The 19368-nt window shown below is 40.4% G+C and overlaps 1 protein-coding gene across 3 annotated transcripts in view; it reads left to right on the top strand.

Annotated features, from left to right (window-relative positions):
• Positions 1-17362: 17362 nt before the first annotated feature.
• ccdc9.S (coiled-coil domain containing 9 S homeolog) overlaps positions 17363-19368 on the top strand; it is a 47777-nt gene continuing 45771 nt past the window's right edge. For all 3 annotated transcript variants that reach the window (XM_041575284.1, XM_018233280.2, XM_018233278.2), the window contains exon 1: positions 17363-17590. The gene's annotated coding sequence lies outside the window, so the exon portion shown is untranslated. The remainder of the gene's footprint in view (positions 17591-19368) is intronic.

The raw sequence follows: 19368 nt of genomic DNA, 5'->3' as shown, positions 1-19368 counted from the left end.
TCATTACTTTAAAGCACTTTTATTTTTTGGTGTTACTGTTCCTTTAAACCCAAGCTGTAGATTGCTGCCTGCATCTTTAATTGCCGTGAGTACAACTGCTCTGTGCATGGGCCCTAAACAGTGTGATATTGTTGCTCTTGGGGGATGTAATAAAATACCTTGTTTTTCTAGGTGCAGTAACATATAGCAACCATTCAGCAGGTACATTTTAGTGGTCACCTGTTTATTACAGAGATGGGAAATATTTAATGCCCCCTCATCCCTGTCATTGACCCTGTGATTAGGGTTGCCACCTTTTAAAAAAAATGACCGGCCAGTGGTGGGGGCGTTAACTAAATGGGCGGGTCATGATGCAAAAAGGGCGGGCTACATTGTGAGAGGAGCAGAAGACAAAGAAAAGGTAAGTTTCCACCGGAGGGCCAAGGGCTTTTATTAAGGGTATTACAAATTACCGGCAGCTATATTGCCTGTAAATTTGTAATACAGGCCCTGGCAGGTGTTTTATCGGCTAGGCCGGTAAAATACCAACCAGGTGGCAACCCTACCTGTGATTGAATTTTGGCAATGTACAGCATCCTTCTCAGTTGCCATATGGAATCTCACCCTAGACAACCTGGCCGGCCACCTCCCCGATGTGTGATTCGCGCATGCACGTTATGTGATTTGGGGGGGAGGAGCTCACACAGAGGTGCACCGGAGACTGCTGGTGGGGGAACATGGGTCCGTACCACGGGTAGGTGAAAGAAGAGGAACGTGCTTGGCGCTCCCACTTTGTTGCTCTTCCCCAGTACTCTGATTTGTGGTACGGTGTACAAGCATAACAGATCCTAATAAACAGTTTAGGTTTGCCCGCTATTTGTAATGTTATACTGTGCTATTTCAAATGTTTATGTAGCCAAACTTGGTTTATTCTTTTTCTGGTACATTAAACAAGCTGCCCGCCACATCCCTAAGAACAAGAGGACACCACTGAGCTGATTTAGCACAATTTGTCTGGCCTGTGTACGTTATTGCATAGATCAGACTCGTGATCTGACTGCAGGTAAGTAGGAGCCCTGCTGCTGGCAGGCAGAATTTGGAGCAGAAAGCAGAATTCTTGCTATGAGCATCACAATGTGAACTCAACACAGTTCAACGGTCTCTTCTATTTAACAAAATGTTTAAAAGGTAAATCGGTCTGTTCTATGTCGGAACATTGTAACCTTAAAGGGATACTGTCATGGGAAAAAAATGTTTTTTTTCAAAACAATTCAGTTATCAATGCTGCTCCAGCAGAATTCTGCACTGAAATCCATTTCTCAAAAGAGCAACAGATTTTTTTTATATTTAATTTTGAAATATGACATGGGGCTAGACTTTTGTCAGCTGCCCCCAGTCACGTGACTTGTGCTCTGATAAACTTCAGTCATTCTTTACTACTGTACTGTGTGATATCACCCCCTCCCTTCCCCCCCCCCAGCAGCCTGAACAACTGAACAATGGGAAGGTAACCAGATAGCAGCTCCCTAACACAAGGTAACAGCTGCCTCCAGGTCCCACTGCGACACATTCAGTTACATTGAGTAGGAGAAACAACAGCCTGCCTGAAAGCAGTTCCATCCTAAAGTGCTGGCTCTCTCTGAAATCACATGACCAGGCAAAATGACCTGAGATGACTGCCTACACACCAATATTACAACTAAAATAATACACTTGCTGGTTCAGGAATGTAATTTTATATTGTAGAGTGAATTATTTGCAGTGTAAACAGTGTAATTTAGAAATAAAAACTACATCATAGAAATCATGACAGAATGACAGAGTGTGACAGAAATTAAGGGCCCTTACTCACGGGCGTTTGAAGCTGCGATCGCCTGCGTTCTGGTTTCATGCGTTCAGCCGATCACAGGTAAAATGCAACATGCTGCGTCCCAACCTGCGTTTGGTGCTTACATGCGTCTGTGTGAGTATAGCCACATTGAAAAGAATTCAGCTCGTCCACTCCTGTGCTCCCCTGCAGCTGAACGCATAAAACCGGAACTGGGGAGCGCAGCTTCAAACGCCCGTGAGTAAGGGCCCTTAGTGTTCCATCTCATATAGGAGCAAAGTAACTTAATAGCAGTGACACATTATAAAATGATAGGATCACAGAAGAAAGGTGACCTCATGGCAGTGACATGTTTTATGTGCTAAGTGTTTGTTTCCATGCAGCATTTATAGTGGGTTAAATGCCGAATAAAGTGTAGGGACAAAGCAACATCTTTAAAGGGTTTCATATTTGATTTTATGTAGAACTAAACTTATTAGAGGACAGTGACACGTGGAATGGGTTAATGAATCAGTCATGAGGGCACGGTAACTTTATGACAGTGATGTGTTGAAAGGGTTAGAAGATCAATAACATAGAGAGAAACAAAGTGAATGAAAAATATTAAAAAGTATTTAGTGGGTTAAATAATTTCAGTTCCATGCAGGAGAAATGCAGCTGAGATAGTGGCACATGGGCTAATGCCGTAAGAGAAAATAGTTGATGTTTTTAATTATCATAGGGACAAATATTAGCTATTTGTTAATAAAAATTATTCATTGTATTTGAGTTTGTTGTCTATGTCTACACACACACACACACACACACTGAGATAGATGCATGTGTGTTTGTTGCCATTTCTCCCACTGAAGAGTTATCTCTATCACTACAAGAATTCTGCATCCAATCAAATCTCTTCTTTCTCTGTAGAACTCTTGTAATTGGCCTGCTAACAGACCTCCAGGTGTGTACATGCAAATGCTAACCTGTCATCGATTGGCTTGGGTACTCAACCCACTAGCCAATCAATTCCTCTCCCTGCCTCGCAACCAGAGTCCGTGTCTCCACAGCAGATTAGCCTGCTCAGGAATCAGAGCTAATTAGGATGATCCCATTATTGCTACTCAGCATTGCCACAGACCACAATATCCATTCACCTTCCTAGAGGATTGTGCAAAATGCTTAGCCCTGCCAGCAGTTAGGTATTAGGGCTCTAGCTCAGAGTGTTACAGTCTAGGTCTCTCACTATTTATTTTTTTATGTAATATATCTTTAAATATTCTGCTACATTTCTAGCAATGTGTCAGATTGCAACTGTCATATGTCTCAGTAAAAAGACTAATTATAATGCTGACTTGTCCTTCTAATGATTTTGATTTTTGAGCGTCCCCAAATTGTCAGTGATTTTATGCAGTTTCTGTACTCAGTTACTGTGCCACGTGTTGTTTTGTGATGATAGGTTCCCTTAGGCATGATGTATATAACCCTTGCTTTACCGTGATATCAGAAACAATTCTAATTTATCATTGTGATTGCAGATTATATTTATATGTTATTAGGGTTTGTCTTTATTTTCTATAATTGTGTGGTCTGTTTGCTCTATTAATGCATTGTACAATACTGCTTACACAAGAAGCGCTTTATAAATAAAAATATTCATACATATTTCATGTATACAGTTTTCTATTTAACCCATTAGACCCATTGCTGCTATGTTATAATGAATGCCTTTTAACTCATTCAGCAACATATCAGTTTTTATCTTATGAGACTGACAATTTAACCCCGTGGAACACATCCTTGCTGTTAGACCCTGGGACTGACAATTTAACCCACACAAAAGAAGCAATAGTTTGGAGCACTGATGTATAGAGCATCTCCAGCCTATCAGGTCTTTGCACTGTCTCCAAGTCTAATGTTTCTAGCACAGCAGTCATTGCTGTAGAGTCCAAAGCAGTGAAAGGGATTCTGTCATGATTTTTATGGTGTAGTTTTTATTTCTAAATTACACTGTTTGCACTGCAAATAATTCACTCTACAACATAAAATTTCATTCCTCAACCAGAAAGTGTATTTTTTTTAGGGATGCACCCAATCCACTATTTTGGACAGGGATGCACCGAATCCACTTTTTTGGATTCGGCCGAACCCCCGAATCCTTTATGAAAGATTCGGCTGAATACCGAACCGAATCCAAATCCTAATTTGCATATGCAAATTAGGGGCGGGAAGCGGAAAACATTTTTTACTTCCTTGTTTTGTGACAAAAAGTCACACGATTTCCCTCCTGCCCCTAATTTGCATATGTAAATTAGGATTTGGTTAGGCCTGGCAGAAGGAGTCGGCCGAATCCTTCTGAAAAAGGCCGAATCCCAAACCGAATCCTGGATTCGGTGCATCCCTAATTTTGGATTCGTCCAAACCCCTGAATCCTTTGTGAAAGATTCGGCCGAATACCGAACCGAATTTGCATAAGCAAATAAACATTGTTTACTTCCTTGTTTTTTGACAAAAAGTCACAAGATTTCCCTCCCCGCCCCTAATTTGCATATAATCCGATTCCTGCTGAAAAAGGCCGAATCTTGACAGAATCCCGAACCGAATCCTGGATTCGGTGCATCCCTAATTTGTTTTAGTTGTAATATTGGTGTGTAGGCAGTCATCTCAGGTCATTTGCCTGGTCATGTGCTTTCAGAAAGAGCCTGCACTTTAGGAGAGAAATGCTTTCTGGCAGGCTGTTGTTTCTCCTACTCAATGTAACTGAATGTGTCTCAGTGGGACCTGGATTTTACTATTGAGTGTTTTTATCTTGTGTTAGGGAGCTGCTATCTGATTACTTTCCCATTGTTCTGTTGTTCAGGCTCCAGGGGGGGAGTGAGGGGGTGATATCACTCCAACTTGCAGTACAGCCGTAAAGAGTGACTGAAGTTTATCAGCGCACAAGTCACATGACTGGGACAGCTGGGAAACTGACAATGCAGTATGTCTAGCCCCATGTCAGATTTCAAAATTAAATATAAAAAGATCTGTTTGCTCTTTCTGTGCAGAAGTCTGCTGGAGCAGTACTATTAACTGATGCGTTTTGAAAAAAAATTTTTTTCCCCCATGACAGTATCAAGCAACTGATAGACTAGAGAGGCAGCAGTTAGTCAATGTGAGATTATTGTCATGAAGATTTTTAAAGTGATACTGACACAATGTAATGTGTAAATATTATTGTGTCACTTTGTACCTACATTGCATGGAACATTCAACCCATTTTTTACTGTTTTTAGATCACTTTTCGCCTACATGGAATTAATGCTTTAACCTATGAAATACAAGTTTCCATGTAATCTATTATACATGCGACTGTTACCTATTTAGATGTTACTGTCATTGGGTCATAGTGCTGCCAGCCTGTTTCTGCATGAGAACTATATTTGTAAGTATGATCTCAGGTTGCTGGGAGGTTCCCTTAGGTGCAGTACCTCCTGCTAGCGAGAAACAATACATATTAATCAACTTGATTATAAGGCAACATTCCACAGCATTGTTTCTTATGCCAATTAAACACACAACTGGTTTATGTCCATGTTGAGTCTCTGTAAAACTGACCTTTTAACCCATCAATCTCATAATGGCACTTTGTTCCTTCATGGGACTGACCTTTTAGCCCATGTAACTTTACTATTCTTTAAGTAGGTCAATTATCAGTACATTCTATATTAATTTAATTCTCAGTGTTGACTGCTGGTCTCTGTGCAAGCACTTACTCCAACTGTATAGTTTGTTTAGGCCATAAAATATGTCACTCTCAATAGGTCACTCAGTTCCTACACAGAACTTACCCTTTAAATCAATGAACATATTGATGCCATTAGGTCACAGTGGTCCTTCATGGGACTGACCTTTTAAACTGTTACATGTCATCTGGACATTTTTCTCCTACATGGTTTTCACCTTTGTAAACATATCACTGTCATTAGGTCATTTTGCCTCTTACTAAATATTTGGGAGGAAACTATATGGAAACCACACAGACATGAGGAGAACATACAAAGTCCTAGCAGATAAACCCTGCACTCCAAAGCAGAATTGCTAACCACTTCAACACCATCCATGGTTGTAAATCTACTACGTGTATTATATTTCCATCTGCAATAATAATAAAAAAATAAATAATGTTTTGGTTTGGTTTCCTTTATCGGTAATTCAATCTTACGGCTGAGTTACCCCCAGGGAGTGTTGATCTTCATGATGGTTCTTTCTACACAGATTGCACTGCAGCCTTTTAGCTTATCATAAAACTATGTGTATGTTCTTTTGACACCAAGCAAAGCATAAGTCTTATAGCTGAACGTTTCCCCTTCATGGACCATCACACAGTACTGTGCTCCTGAGACAAGACGAGTGTGCAGCAGCAGCAACTGTACAGCATTGCAGGCCAACCCATGCGATAAGCTGCATTTAGTAGGGAACAGGGGAGGGAGAAAGGGTGGAGAAGACACAGGCTAAGAAAAAACAGGCCAAGGAAACTGACAAAGTAGGACAGACAGCCAAGAAAGAAGTCAAATGAAAGGGAAAAGATATGTATGAAGGATAGAAATGCAATATACAATAGATTAAAAGTGTTATAAATGTAGAACAAAATATATAAGGGAATAAGTAGAAGAATTGGATGTGGCAGGATGTGAGAACCAAAAAAGGGGAAAGAAAAAAGATATGGGGATTGGAAGAAAGGTGAGAACTATAAATGGGACGTAGGAAAATAAGTAAAAGAGGTTGAGGTAAATTAGTAGAAGAACAGTAAATAATAGTGATGGGAATATGAATGGAGAAAAGTAGGTTACAGAACAGGAGACATAATAGTTGGGAAAGTGGGGGGCAAGCAAAGGAAGGTTGGGAGGAAGGAGAAGGAAAAGAAGAAAAAGTATATGAATATGATATTGTCACAAATGGCTCCTTAAATTCAGAAGAAGTGTTAGGCTCCCTGTCTCGGCTCAGACTTCTGCCTTTAGAAGCTGCCTTTGGCTTCAGGAGGAACCCTCAGCTACTCAGATGCCGCCAGGTCTTAAACTTGAGAGGAGCAAAGCAAGCGTTCTGAATAAGCAAAGGGGCACGTTCATTACCAAGGATTGGATGGAAGGCAACACCAGCTTCTTAAGGGTTAAACGATAAAGTGTGGTCAGGCAGGCCGGGGTCAGTACAAGTGGAGTTCAAGAATAGTCAGGCAGACTGGGGTCGGTGCAGGCATAGTTCAAGAATAGTCAGGCAGGCAAAGGTTGGAATTGGCAGAGTTCAGAAGAGTCAGACAGGCAGGGATCAAAACCAAAATATACACAGACAAAATCACACCCAGGAACTAAGCAAATTAGACCTAACAACGGGCAATGAGTTTAGGCTCGAGGCCCCTTTAAATATTCAAATGACGTCTCATGCAATGCGCGTAAATCTCGGAAATGCGCGCTGCACGTGCCATAGGAGAACCGGCAACCAAGAGAAGAGGATCGCTGCAGTGAGGGTCCCCGCCGGCCTACTTGACCACCAGGGTGAGTCGTTACAAATATAGGACAAATATTTACCTTTTGCTGTTAGAAATACATATAAAACAAATGGTAAAAATTTAATATAGGGCAATTTGAGTTCATGATTTGTAATGTACTGAGATCTAAAGTTAGGTATATACAGTAGTTATAGCAAAAATCATAATGCATTAAATGACAGATTTTATTCCTCATCTCTAATGGATGAGGATTTGGATGTCAATGGGTGGCACCAATTTAAAAAAGTGATACATTATGTTGCCAGTGATACATTACATTGTTCCCATGTTCCAATCTATCATTGGCCTTTGGCACTATAGATTACTTTTACAAATTTACAAGCAGGCAAGGAAGTTCCCATCTTGTGGATCAGGTTTAATCATAGATTAAAAAATGAATCATTAACATGAAGACAGCTATATTGAAAAGATTTTGTAGGTAACATTGTTCAGCAGACTGGCCACGCATGTAAAGATACCCAATGGGAAACAGTCAGGATTCTTTGCCATCCTTGTCATATAAACTTCACTCAAGCAGCTATTAAAGGGATACTGTCATGGGAAAAAAAAAATTTCAAAACGAATCAGTTAATAGTGCTGCTCCAGCAGAATTCTGCACTGAAATCCATTTCTCAAAAGAGCAAACAGATTTTTTTATATTCAATTTTGAAATCTGACATGGGGCTAGACATTTTGTCAATTTCCCAGCTGTCCCCAGTCATGTGATTTGTGCCCGCACTTTAGGAGAGAAATGCTTTCTGGCAGGCTGCTGTTTTTCCTTCTCAATGTAACTGAATGTGTCTCAGTGGGACATGGGTTTTTACTATTGAGTGTTGTTCTTAGATCTACCAGGCAGCTGTTATCTTGTGTTAGGGAGCTGCTATCTGGTTACCTTCCCATTGTTCTGTTGTTAGGCTGCTGGGGGTAAAGAGGGAGGGGGTGAGATCACACCAACTTGCAGTACAGCAGTAAAGAGTGACTGAAGTTTATCAGAGCACAAGTCACATGCTGGGAAATTGACAATATGTCTAGCCCCATGTCAGATTTCAAAATTGAATATAAGAAAATCTGTTTGCTCTTTTGAGAAATGGATTTCAGTGTAGAATTCTGCTGGAGCAGCACTATTAACTGATTCATTTTGAAAAAAAAATATTTTTTCCCATGACAGTATCCCTTTAATGTCTGCTTGACCTTAATAAGCAAAAATGTTCAGATTCACCAGAAAACAACCTATGTCCACAACAATATCTGCTCCAGTCGTTCCTTGGATTAAACGAAAACTCAAAAATCATATAAAACCTTTTATTCAATGACAATATCTGTAAGTGCCCAGCTCACTACTCTCCCTCTTTGCATCATTAGTGTGTATATAATTCATATTATTTTGATTTACATATCACCCATATACATGACACATTTACTATTCAAACTAGCCGTGTTCCTTCAGTCCAATCAAGAACAAAAGAAATCATGGTAATGTTATAAGTTGCCAAATTTGCACCTGGTGTAGAAACCCATTCAATCAGTAGCAAGCACTTACTGGTGACCAGTTTTCAAGCAATTTCTTATTAGTTGATGTGGATTGCTTTCTAAATGATATTATTCAAAATAGGGAAACAATGATTCCATGAAAATATCTAAAAACTGGGTTAAGAAAAAGTTTCCCCGGTGGAATCAGTAGAATGGCCTATTCTATACAACTTTTCAACTGGTATTCATTATTTTATTTGTTAACGTTTTGAAACTATGTTCCTTCTTCTGCCACTTTCCAGCTTTCAAATTGGTGGCACTAACTCCCAGCAGCCCAAAAATATTATTCAGTGATGCTGCAAGTTTGTTGTTATTATTTTTCATTATTTATCTTTTTACTCAGAGTCTGTCCCATTCACCTCTCAGTCTATTGTTCGCACCACTAACTGGTTGCTAAAGTGAAATGCACTGTAGCAACCAGATAGCTGCTGAAATTCCAAATTCGACAGATGCTAGATATTTAAAAAACAAAACAAAAGATAATTAAAACAAATTGTCTCAGAATGTCACTCTCTACATCATAATAACTGATTTGATGGTGAACTACCCCTTAAAGTACCATGTAATAGAGTGAAACATTAATAATAGGATCCAAATAGAAAAATAGGTGCAAAACTGTATTAATCAATATGAACATATAGCCCCCCATGATTAATCTGCTTTCTAGTTGCTGACCCCTTGGCAACCACTGACCATTTCAGATTTAAGCTTGAAAAAGCAAGAACAAAAAATAAAGGGACACTGTAAAAAGTATCATGAGATTACAGTTTCCATCACACAAAGATGTAATTTATCAAAAAAATTCATAAGTTATGTTTCATTGTGTGCACCCATATTAAGTGAATGTCAATATGGGGCCCATTACTTAGCTCGAGTGAAGGAATAGAACGAAAAAATACTTAGAATTTCGAATGGTCGAATATGGCTACTTCGACCATCGAATTAGCTACTTCGACCTTCGACTACTACTACGACTTCGTATCGAACGATTCGAACTAAAAATCGACCATTCGATAGTCGAAGTACTGTCTCTTTAAAAAATGCTTCGACCCCCTAGTTCGCCACCTAAAACCTACCGAGGCCAATGTTAGCCTATGGGGAAGGTCCCCATAGGCTTCCTAACAATTTTCTGATCGAAGGAATATCCTTCGATCGATGGATTAAAATCCTTCGAATCGTTCGATTCGAAGGATTTAATCGTTATCGAAGGATTATTCCTTCGATCGTAGGAATAGCGCTAAATCCTTCGACTTCGATATTCGAAGGATTTCGCCCCATTAAAAAGCATTCCAAAAAGATGGTATGTTTGAGTAAAGTTAGGCGAAAATTGCAGACAGAGTGGAGCTCATGGGCACCATCTTCCGGCTCTTCGGTAATCTTCAGGTTTTCTTCCGTCGCTTCAGCAATTTCCACATGTGCAGTTGTCAAAAACCAGAAGACTGATCCAACTGCACATGTGCCGATGCGGCGCTTACTTCATGAAGATTACCGAAGAGAAGAAGATGAAGCCCGTGAGCTCCGCTGAATCTGCAAAGAGAGTTAAAGGGGTGGTTCACCTTCAAGTCAACTTTTAGTATGTTATAAAATTGGTTATTCTAAGCAATTTTTTAATTGGTCAACTTTTAGTATGCTATAAATTTGGTTATTCTAAGCAATTTTTTAATTGGTCTTCCTTATTTATTTTTTTATAGGTTTTGGAATTATTTGCTTTCTTCTTCTGACTCTTTCCAGCTTTTCAATGGGGGTCATTGACCCCCTCTAAAAACAAATGCTCTCAAAAACTACAATTGTATTGTTTTAGCTACTTTTTATTACTCATCTTTCTCTCCAGGCCATCTCTTATTCATATTCCAATCTCTTATTAAAATCAATGCATGGTTGCTAGGGTAATTTGGACCCTAGCAACCAGATTGCTGAAATTGCAAACTGGAGAGCTGCTGAATAAAAAGCTAAATAACTCAAAAACCACACATAATTAAAAATGAAAACCAATTGCAAATTGTCTCAGAATATCCCTCTCTACATCATACTAAAACTTAATTCAAATGTGAACAACCCCTTTAAGTAAAGACTTAGGGGAAATTACCGGAGTTTACACCTAGGCTGGGGGGGGAGCAGGGGATGTCTATGTAGGGTAGGGGTTTTTATGAATAAGGGTTTGGTTCTCCTTTAAGTTCAATCTTTTTGTCCTAGCTATACATACCTACCTACCTGCTACTTATTCTTTTTTGTGGGGCATACAAGGGGTGCAGGTACATGGTATTATGTGCTTGTGCTCATGGGAGGACTAAGTCATAAATTGTACAAGGCCCTGGGATTTCTGATAGTGGTCCTGCTTCTATTGCTGTATACCATGTTCTGGTTTTAATCACACTGCCCTGTATTGTATAATTCCAAGGAAGATTGAACTTTGCATTTTACATTGTGAGCAGGACTGGCTACTATATTGTAGGAGAGTTTATCCCCTACATTGTATAGTGTAGATAACATTAGACACTACAGTATATTATAGTCTATACAGGTATAGTATCCCTTATCCAGAAACCCGATATCCAGCAAGCTCCGAATTATGGAATGGCTGTCTCCCATAGACTCCATTTTATCCAAATTTTTAAAAATAATTTCCCTTTTCTCTGTAATAATAAAACAGTACCTTCTACTTGATCCCAACTAAGATATAATTAATCCTTATTGGAAGCAAAACCAGCCTATTGGGTTTATTTATGAATTTCTAGTAGACTTGAGGCATGAAGACCCAAATTACAGAAAGATCCGTTATCCAGAAAACCCCAGGTCCCAAGCATTCTGGATAATAGGTCCCATACCTGTATTGTGTAGTGTGGGACATATTAGATCCAGTGTTGTACAGTGTGTCAATACCTGTACTGTCTGTGTTGGGGAAAATCAACCCAGGTACAAGAGGCAGGGAAGATTAGACACTGTGCTGTACACTATGGAAGAGATCATACCCCATGCTACACAAAGTGGGTCAGGGTCACACCTACAGTGTGTAATATGTATACGTTTTTGTGGTGCTGATGTGACTGGTGCATGTAACAAGTTGTCTCTTTAATTTACAAATATCACATGGAACTGGCACTATTAAAGGTCATATTTTGAGTCAGTGAAGTCCTGTGGTTTGATCTTCTTTACTGTCTTCATCTGGTGTTCCACCCAGCACATGACCAGTCACAACAAAGGTTCCCATCAGTGGAAATGAGGAAGTCCAGAATCATCCTGCAAAATATTTTTCTTTTGTTTTTTTTTTTTGCATCAGAACATCATTTAGTTGGTAAAAAAAAGGCGTCATGGTGTCTCAGATTGACCACAACATTGTTTACAGCTAAGGTTGAGGCTGCGGTCCTGTGAGAATAGCCAATAACCATCAGAGTTGTGGATTCATATTGTAAGAGGAACAAGTTTACTGGCATTGTCATGTTTATTGGAAGGAAACATGACAGGTCTTCATAGTTAAAAGTCACATTCCCTTGGCCCCAATACATCTCCTACACCAAGACCATGGTATAGCTTTTACCAGGCACATGCAACACGTCACTCCCTGACTGTTGCTGAACTACAGTCAATGGCTTTGAAAAGGCTGTCTACCAGAGCTGGGCCAACCCGACCAGGCGCCCTAGGCAACCGGCACGGAACTACGCGCCGGCACGCATGCGCATTTGAAACAAAAATTACCAGCGCCAGTCAGGGAGACACAGGACCGGACATGGGGTAGGCGACAGAGCAGGTACGTGCCTGGCACCCCCTCAGCTTTGCGCCCTAGGCACATGCCTACTCTGCCTACCCCTAGTTCCGGCCCTGCTGTCTACACACACAGTAGGTTGGTTTCCATAAAAACCACATTGTTATTGGCATCTCCATTTCTTTTACTTTACCTTCTTTAATTATCTGTATTTCTCAACCATTCATTCAGTACAAAACACTTTATAAAATAGTGCTATGGATGTGTGTTCATTATTAGATTGTGAGTGAGATTTATTAGGGCTCTTACTGACGAGCGGTTGAAGCTGTGCTCCCCTGCGTTCCGTTTTTCAGCATTCAGCCGCAGGGGAACGCAGGAATAGACGCATTTAGCTTTTTTCAATGGGGCTGTACTCACACAGGCACGTGTAGGCGTCTCAACCTGCGTTCGGCGCCTGCGTGAGTACAGCCCCATTGAAAAAAGCTAAATGCGTCTATTCCTGCGCTCCCCTGCGGCTGAACGTTGAAAAACGGAATGAAGGGGAGAGCAGCTTCAACCGCTCCTCAGTAAGAGCCCTTACATTGTCATGATGACAGTGACCTCAAGTGGTACGTATGTGAAATACACTGAAGAAAACATCGCAAGCAATTAAAGGGTTATAAAACTAATACGGTGAAACTAATATAATACAAAAATAAGCCCTGTACTTTGATCTTTTTTTGGTAACTTGTGCAAAAGGTTGACATAAACTCCACACGTGTTTCAAAGCTGAATGTACAGCAATGTACTTTACAAATATGTTTTGCTATGCTTAGGGCTAGGGATGGGCGAATTTTTTCACCTTGTTTCGCCATGGAAATGACGCCCATAGACTTCTATGGCGGTGTGCGTCCAAAAAAAAGACGCGCGTCAAAACAATTTCGCTGCGCGACAAAAAATTTTTGACGCACATAAACTTTAATGGGCGTCGGCGACAATTTTTGGCGAAACGAAACGGCTCAAATTCGCCCATCCCTACTCAGGGGCAAACCATGGGGTATATTTATCAAAAAGTGAAGTTAGAGATGGCCACAGTCCTCTAGAGTGAAATTCCACCACTCTCCATTCATTTCTATGGGATTTGTAATCTGCATATTTTTTAATTGATGTTTAATACAAAGTTGCTTGAAATTATGTTTACTTTTCAAAAAGCTTAAGTTATGTTTGTGTGGAGTTCCCCTTTAAGTAATGTTTTCCCGGATTTTATATCAAAATTTTGTCCTGATGTTTGCAAAAACTGCTTTGTTCTATGAATGTTATTATTTGTGAAATAAAGAGGCTTAAAATACTAACCAGATGTATATTTTGCCATGGTTGTGCCTGTAAATGGTCAATTGCAATTAGTCTGCCCCTTATACAGTCCTGCACCAATCACCTATTGCTTTAGGTTGTGTATGTGACCAGGGACGCCATCAGTGGGGACAGGGGGGACAAGTGTTGTGCTGCATTTTTGAAAGAGCCGGGCCCCCCTTACGAGTGCCCGAGCCGTGCGGCCATTTCTTAGGATGCCGAATGCGGAAGTGCCGAAAAGCCAAACAGCCGAAGTGGCGAAAAGACCCGATGTCACGAAAACAGCCGAAGTCACGAAGCGGCGAAAAGACCCGGAGTCACGAAAGGAGCTGAAATTAAAGTCCTGAAGCAGGGAAAAGACCCGAAGTCATGAAAGGAGCTGAAATTAAAGTCCTGAAGCAGGGAAAAGACCCGAAGTCATGAAAGGAGGCGAAGTTGAAGTCCTGAAGCGGCGAAAAGACCCGAAGTCACAAAAGGAGCCGAAATTAAAGTCCTGATGCAGGGAAAAGACCCGAAGTCACGAAAGGAGGCGAAGTTGAAGTCCTGAAGCCTTGAGTTCAATTCTACTGAACACCAGTTTTTTTGTTTTTTTTTAATCCCCTGGCCACCAATGTATAATTTTAATATTCTATAGTCCCCTGCCACCAATGTTTTTTTAAAGAAAATGTTTTTTGAGGCCCCAATTTTTTTTTCTTGTAAGGCCCCAATTTTTTTTGTAACTTGTAAAGTCCTGAAGCAGGCCACCAATGTTTTTTTTTTTTTTTTAAAAAAATGTAAAATTTAAAAAAAAAATTTTTTGAGGCCCCAATTTTTTTTTAACTTGTAAGGGGGCCCCTGCCACCAATGTTTTTTTAAAAAAATAAATAACATTTTTTAAAAAAATATATTTTTGGGGCCCCAATTTTTTTTTAACTTGTAAGGGGGCCCCCGCCACCAATGTTTTTTGTTTTTTTTAAAAAAAATTTTACATTTTTTTTGGGACCTCATTTCTTTTTAACTTATAAGGGGGCCCTGACCATCAATAGCTTTTTATAACTTGTGTGTGGGGGGGGTGGTTACTTTTTTAGGCGCTGATGTGTGGTCTTTTAACTGTGATGTGGAGTGGGCGGGATATGGGGTGGGGCTTGGGCGTGAGGGGGGGCGGGGCCCAGGGGGCCCCGAAAATGTTGTTGTACGGGGCCCCGTGATTTCTAATGGCGGCCCTGTATGTGACTGACAGAGTGACCTTGCACATGCCCACCATAGTGTAACATTAACACTGCAATGTTTAACCCTTGTTATTAACACAATAAATATTGTATCTCAAAATAAAACTGGCTGCTGTGCTTATATCCTTTCAGTACTTGAAGAAAAAGTTACTTTAACACATTTCCTGATTTAACATTTTCCTGATGTAAAAATGGGGGTTCTACTGTATTGTTGTCCCTTTAAAACACTTTCATTGTTTTGGTGTTACTGTTCCTTTAAGTTGGCTATTTTTTTTCTAAGCTCTGCTTGGCATTTTTGACAAAGAAAAAACTAGTGTGAGACAGTCAGTCAGTTTTTTTGTTTGTACAATAACATTTGCTGCAGCTGGTCATGGGCACAGTGAGGACAGGGTTGCCAGGTCTAATTTTAAAAAACAGCCAAAGTCAGTTACAATACCAGCCCAAAACTAGCCAAAGGCACTTCAAAAGTAGCCCAAAAATAGTATAATATGTGCAGTGAAAAAAGTCTAAAAAATAAATTAATATATATGAAAATATGCATTTTGCAAATTTTTCCTTTAAGCAAAATAGGCCAGATTCGCCCTTCACCAGGAGGCTTAAAGGGATCCTGTCATCGGAAAACATGTTTTTTTCCAAAATGCACCAGTTAATAGTGCTACTCCAGCAGACTTCTGCACTGAAATCCATTTCTCAAAAGAGCAAACAGATGTTTTTATATTCAATTATGAAATCTGACATGGGGCTAGATATTTTGTCAATATCCCAGCTGCCCCCAGTCATGTGACTTGTGCCTGCACTTTAGGAGAGAAATGCTTTCTGGCAGGCTGCTGTTTTTCCTTCTCAATGTAACTGAATGTGTCTCAGTGGGACATGGGTTTTTACTATTGAGTGTTGTTCTTAGATCTACCAGGCAGCTGTTATCTTGTGTTAGGGAGCTGTTATCTGGTTACCTTCCCATTGTTCTTTTGTTTGGCTGCTGGGGGGGGGGGAAAGGGAGGGGGTGATATCATTCCAATTTACAGTACAGCAGTAAAGAGTTATTGAAGTTTATCAGAGCACAAGTCACATGACTTGGGGCAGCTGGGAAATTGACAATATGTCTAGCCCCATGTCAGATTTCAAAATTGAATATAAAAAAATCTGTTTGCTCTTTTGAGAAATGGATTTCAGTGCAGAATTCTGCTGGATTAGCACTAATAACTGATTCATTTTGAATTTTTTTTTTCCCATGACAGTATCCCTTTAAGTACAGAGGGGGGCCTTGTAGGTATAGGGGCCCCATAAGGCCCAAAATCTGGTAACTTCTACACAAGTCAGTCCCACTGCATGCTGGGTATTGTAGTCTTACACTAAACTTTGGCAAATCATTACAGGGATACTGTCATGGGAAAAAAGGTTTTTTTCAAAATGAATCAGTTAATAGTGCTGCTCCAGCAGAATTCTGCACTGAAATTTCTCAATAGAGCAAACAGATGTTTTTATATTCAATTTTGAAATCTGACATGGGGCTAGACATATTGTCAATTTCCCAGCTGCCCCAAGTCATGTGACTTGTGCTCTGATATTACTCTGTACTGCAAGTTAGAGTGATATCACCCCCCCCTCCCTTTTCCCCCCAGCAGCCAAACAAAAGAACAATGGGAAGGTAACCAGATAGCAGCTCCCTAACACAAGATAACAGTTGCCTGGTAGATCTAAGAACAGCACTCAATAGTAAAAACCCATGTCCCACTGAGACACATTCAGTTACATTGAAAAGGAAAAACAGCAGCCTGCCAGAAAGCATTTCTCTCCTAAAGTGCGGGCACAAGTCACATGACCAGGGGCAGCTGGGAAATTGACAATATGTCTAGTCCCATGTCACATTTCAAAATTGAATATAAAAAAAATCTGTTTGCTCTTTTGAGAAATGGATTTCAGTGCAGAATTCTGCTGGAGTAGCACTATTAACTGATGTGTTTTGAAAAAAAAACATGTTTTCCGATGACAGGATCCCTTTAAACAAAAACTACATTACCCAACATGCATTGGGAGACACGGGCTTGGCACATTAGGGCAAGACAAAACTATAAACCAGGCAAAAGCCCAAAGCTGTACCATGGCTAGTTTGTACTTTAAAAACCAGTCTGGGCTTTATATTAGTAGCCCAATTTGGCTGGAAAACCGCCAACCCTGAGTGAGGAAGCTGAGTAAAGTTTTCTGCAGCATAAGAGCAAAAAGCGAGTTGTGCGTCTAATACCTGTAATACAGCAGCTGTCTACACCACTAATATAGATCGCACATCCTCCACGTAGGGAGCGTGTTGCGTCACTTGGCTGTTCACTCTTTCCCCGCCCACTCAAGCCATACGACGTCAGACGCACGCTGTTACGCAGATGGTTGTGGGGGATAGGAAGCAGCTGCCAGCAAGACTTTGAGGCTAAAGAAGTAAATGGTAGGTCACAGAAGCACATAGGCAGCGGGATTTATTAGCCGCTTGACCCCGAGCTCTGCGGACTGTACTAAGCTGGCAGGTGAGTCTAATTGATTTTGGGGACCCCGCGCCTCTATTGTTGTGCTGTTCCTGTTCGGGCCACTGGCAACGTGAGTGTATGAGTTGTACAATACCCGAGTGTCAGGCAGAGAGGCGGAATCCCTCTGGGGCAGGAGCTGAAACAGTAGGAATGTTACATAGTGATTTATAGTGGCATATACTAGTCTGACACTTTCTCTCGGATTATTCCATATATTGTGTTCAAATAGAGCGACTTGATAGTCGGCTGTATTTTGCTTGATAAATTGGTTTTTAAAAAAGTCCCATTTCCTCCAATGTGACAGTAGCAGCTCCGAAAACCTGCTCTGAACTCTTAAAAGGGTGGTTCACCTTTAAGTTAACTCTTAGTATGTTATAGACTGACCCCATCTGAAAACAAACGCTCTGCAATACTACTACACATTTATTGTTACTACTTTTTATTGCTCATCTTTCTATTTAGGCCCTCTCCTATTAAAGGGGAACTCCACACAAACATAACTTAAGCTTTTTGAAAAGTATACATAATTTCAAGCAACTTTGCATTATACATCAATTAAAATATATGCAGACTTTTCATGATTTTTAATGTTTTCTGACAATTCCCTAAGCCTAGCCCCCTGTTCTCCTGCTGATCTGTCTGACTACTTTGCTGAGCTGGCTGACTACTATTACTTTGTATCAACTGCCATCTGTCCTCAGCCTGAATCCTCCAAACCCCACAATTCCCTGCAGTCATGATTTCAATAAGGAAAGGAACATCACAGTGCAATGCATTAGGGATGCACCGAATTCACTATTTTGGATTCGGCCGAATCCTTTGTGAAAGATTCGGCCGAATCCTTTGTGAAAGATTCGGCCAAATACCGAACTGAATCCGAAACCTAATTTGCATATGCAAATTATAGGTGGGAAGGGGAACATTTCTTAACTTCCTTGTTTTGTGACAAAAAGTCACGCAATTTCCCTCCCCACCCCTGATTTGGTTCGGCTGGGCAGAAGGATTCGGCCGAATCCGAATCCTGCTGAAAAAGGCAGAATCCTGGCCGATTCTGTGCATCCCTACAATGCATTGTGGGTTATGTAGTTCCTGCATGCTGTCTGTAAGCCGTGGAGAAGTTTTTACAATTTGTAACCTCAGTGTTTAGTCCCTCCTTCCCTGCCAGGATTTCAAATGATGCAGAAAGGGAAGAACTGTTAAACAGCTGGATTTCAGCATAGAGAATGGCTTTTACTCATACTTTTTGAAGAAACCGGTAACTGTGATGGGTATATTAGGGGTTTCTGTGTTATGTGGGCCTCTTTATCAAATTTTGGTTTGGAAGCTGTAGTTCCCCTTTAATATTCCAGTCTCTTATTGAAAGCAATGCATGGTTGTTAAGGTAAAGTGGACCCTTGCAACCAGATTGCCAAAACCGCTGAATAAAAAGCTATAGAACTAACACACTGCAAAAATTGTCTCAGAATATCACTCTCTACATCACTAAATGTTAACTCAAAGGTGAACAACCCCTTTAAAGGGGTTGTTCACTTTCAAACACTTTTGTTTCAGTTCAGTTGGTTTCAGACTATTCACCAGAAATAAAGACTTTTCCCAATCACTTTCTACTTTTGACCGTTTTTCTAATATTGAAGTGTAAAGTTTAGTTTTTCACCTTCTAAAGAAGCTCTGGGAGGGGTCGCTGACTCTCTTACTACTATTAATGGATACGTTTAGTTGATACTTTTCTTATCTTTGTCCCTGCTGAGCAGAATACCCGAGTGTCATTACAGACAGCT

Source organism: Xenopus laevis, chromosome 8S (assembly GCF_017654675.1).
Source record: "Xenopus laevis strain J_2021 chromosome 8S, Xenopus_laevis_v10.1, whole genome shotgun sequence".
Classification (NCBI taxonomy): Eukaryota; Metazoa; Chordata; class Amphibia; order Anura; family Pipidae; genus Xenopus; species Xenopus laevis.
The sequence above is the reverse complement of the archived record's forward strand: the minus strand, read 5'-3'. Positions and strand labels throughout refer to the sequence as shown.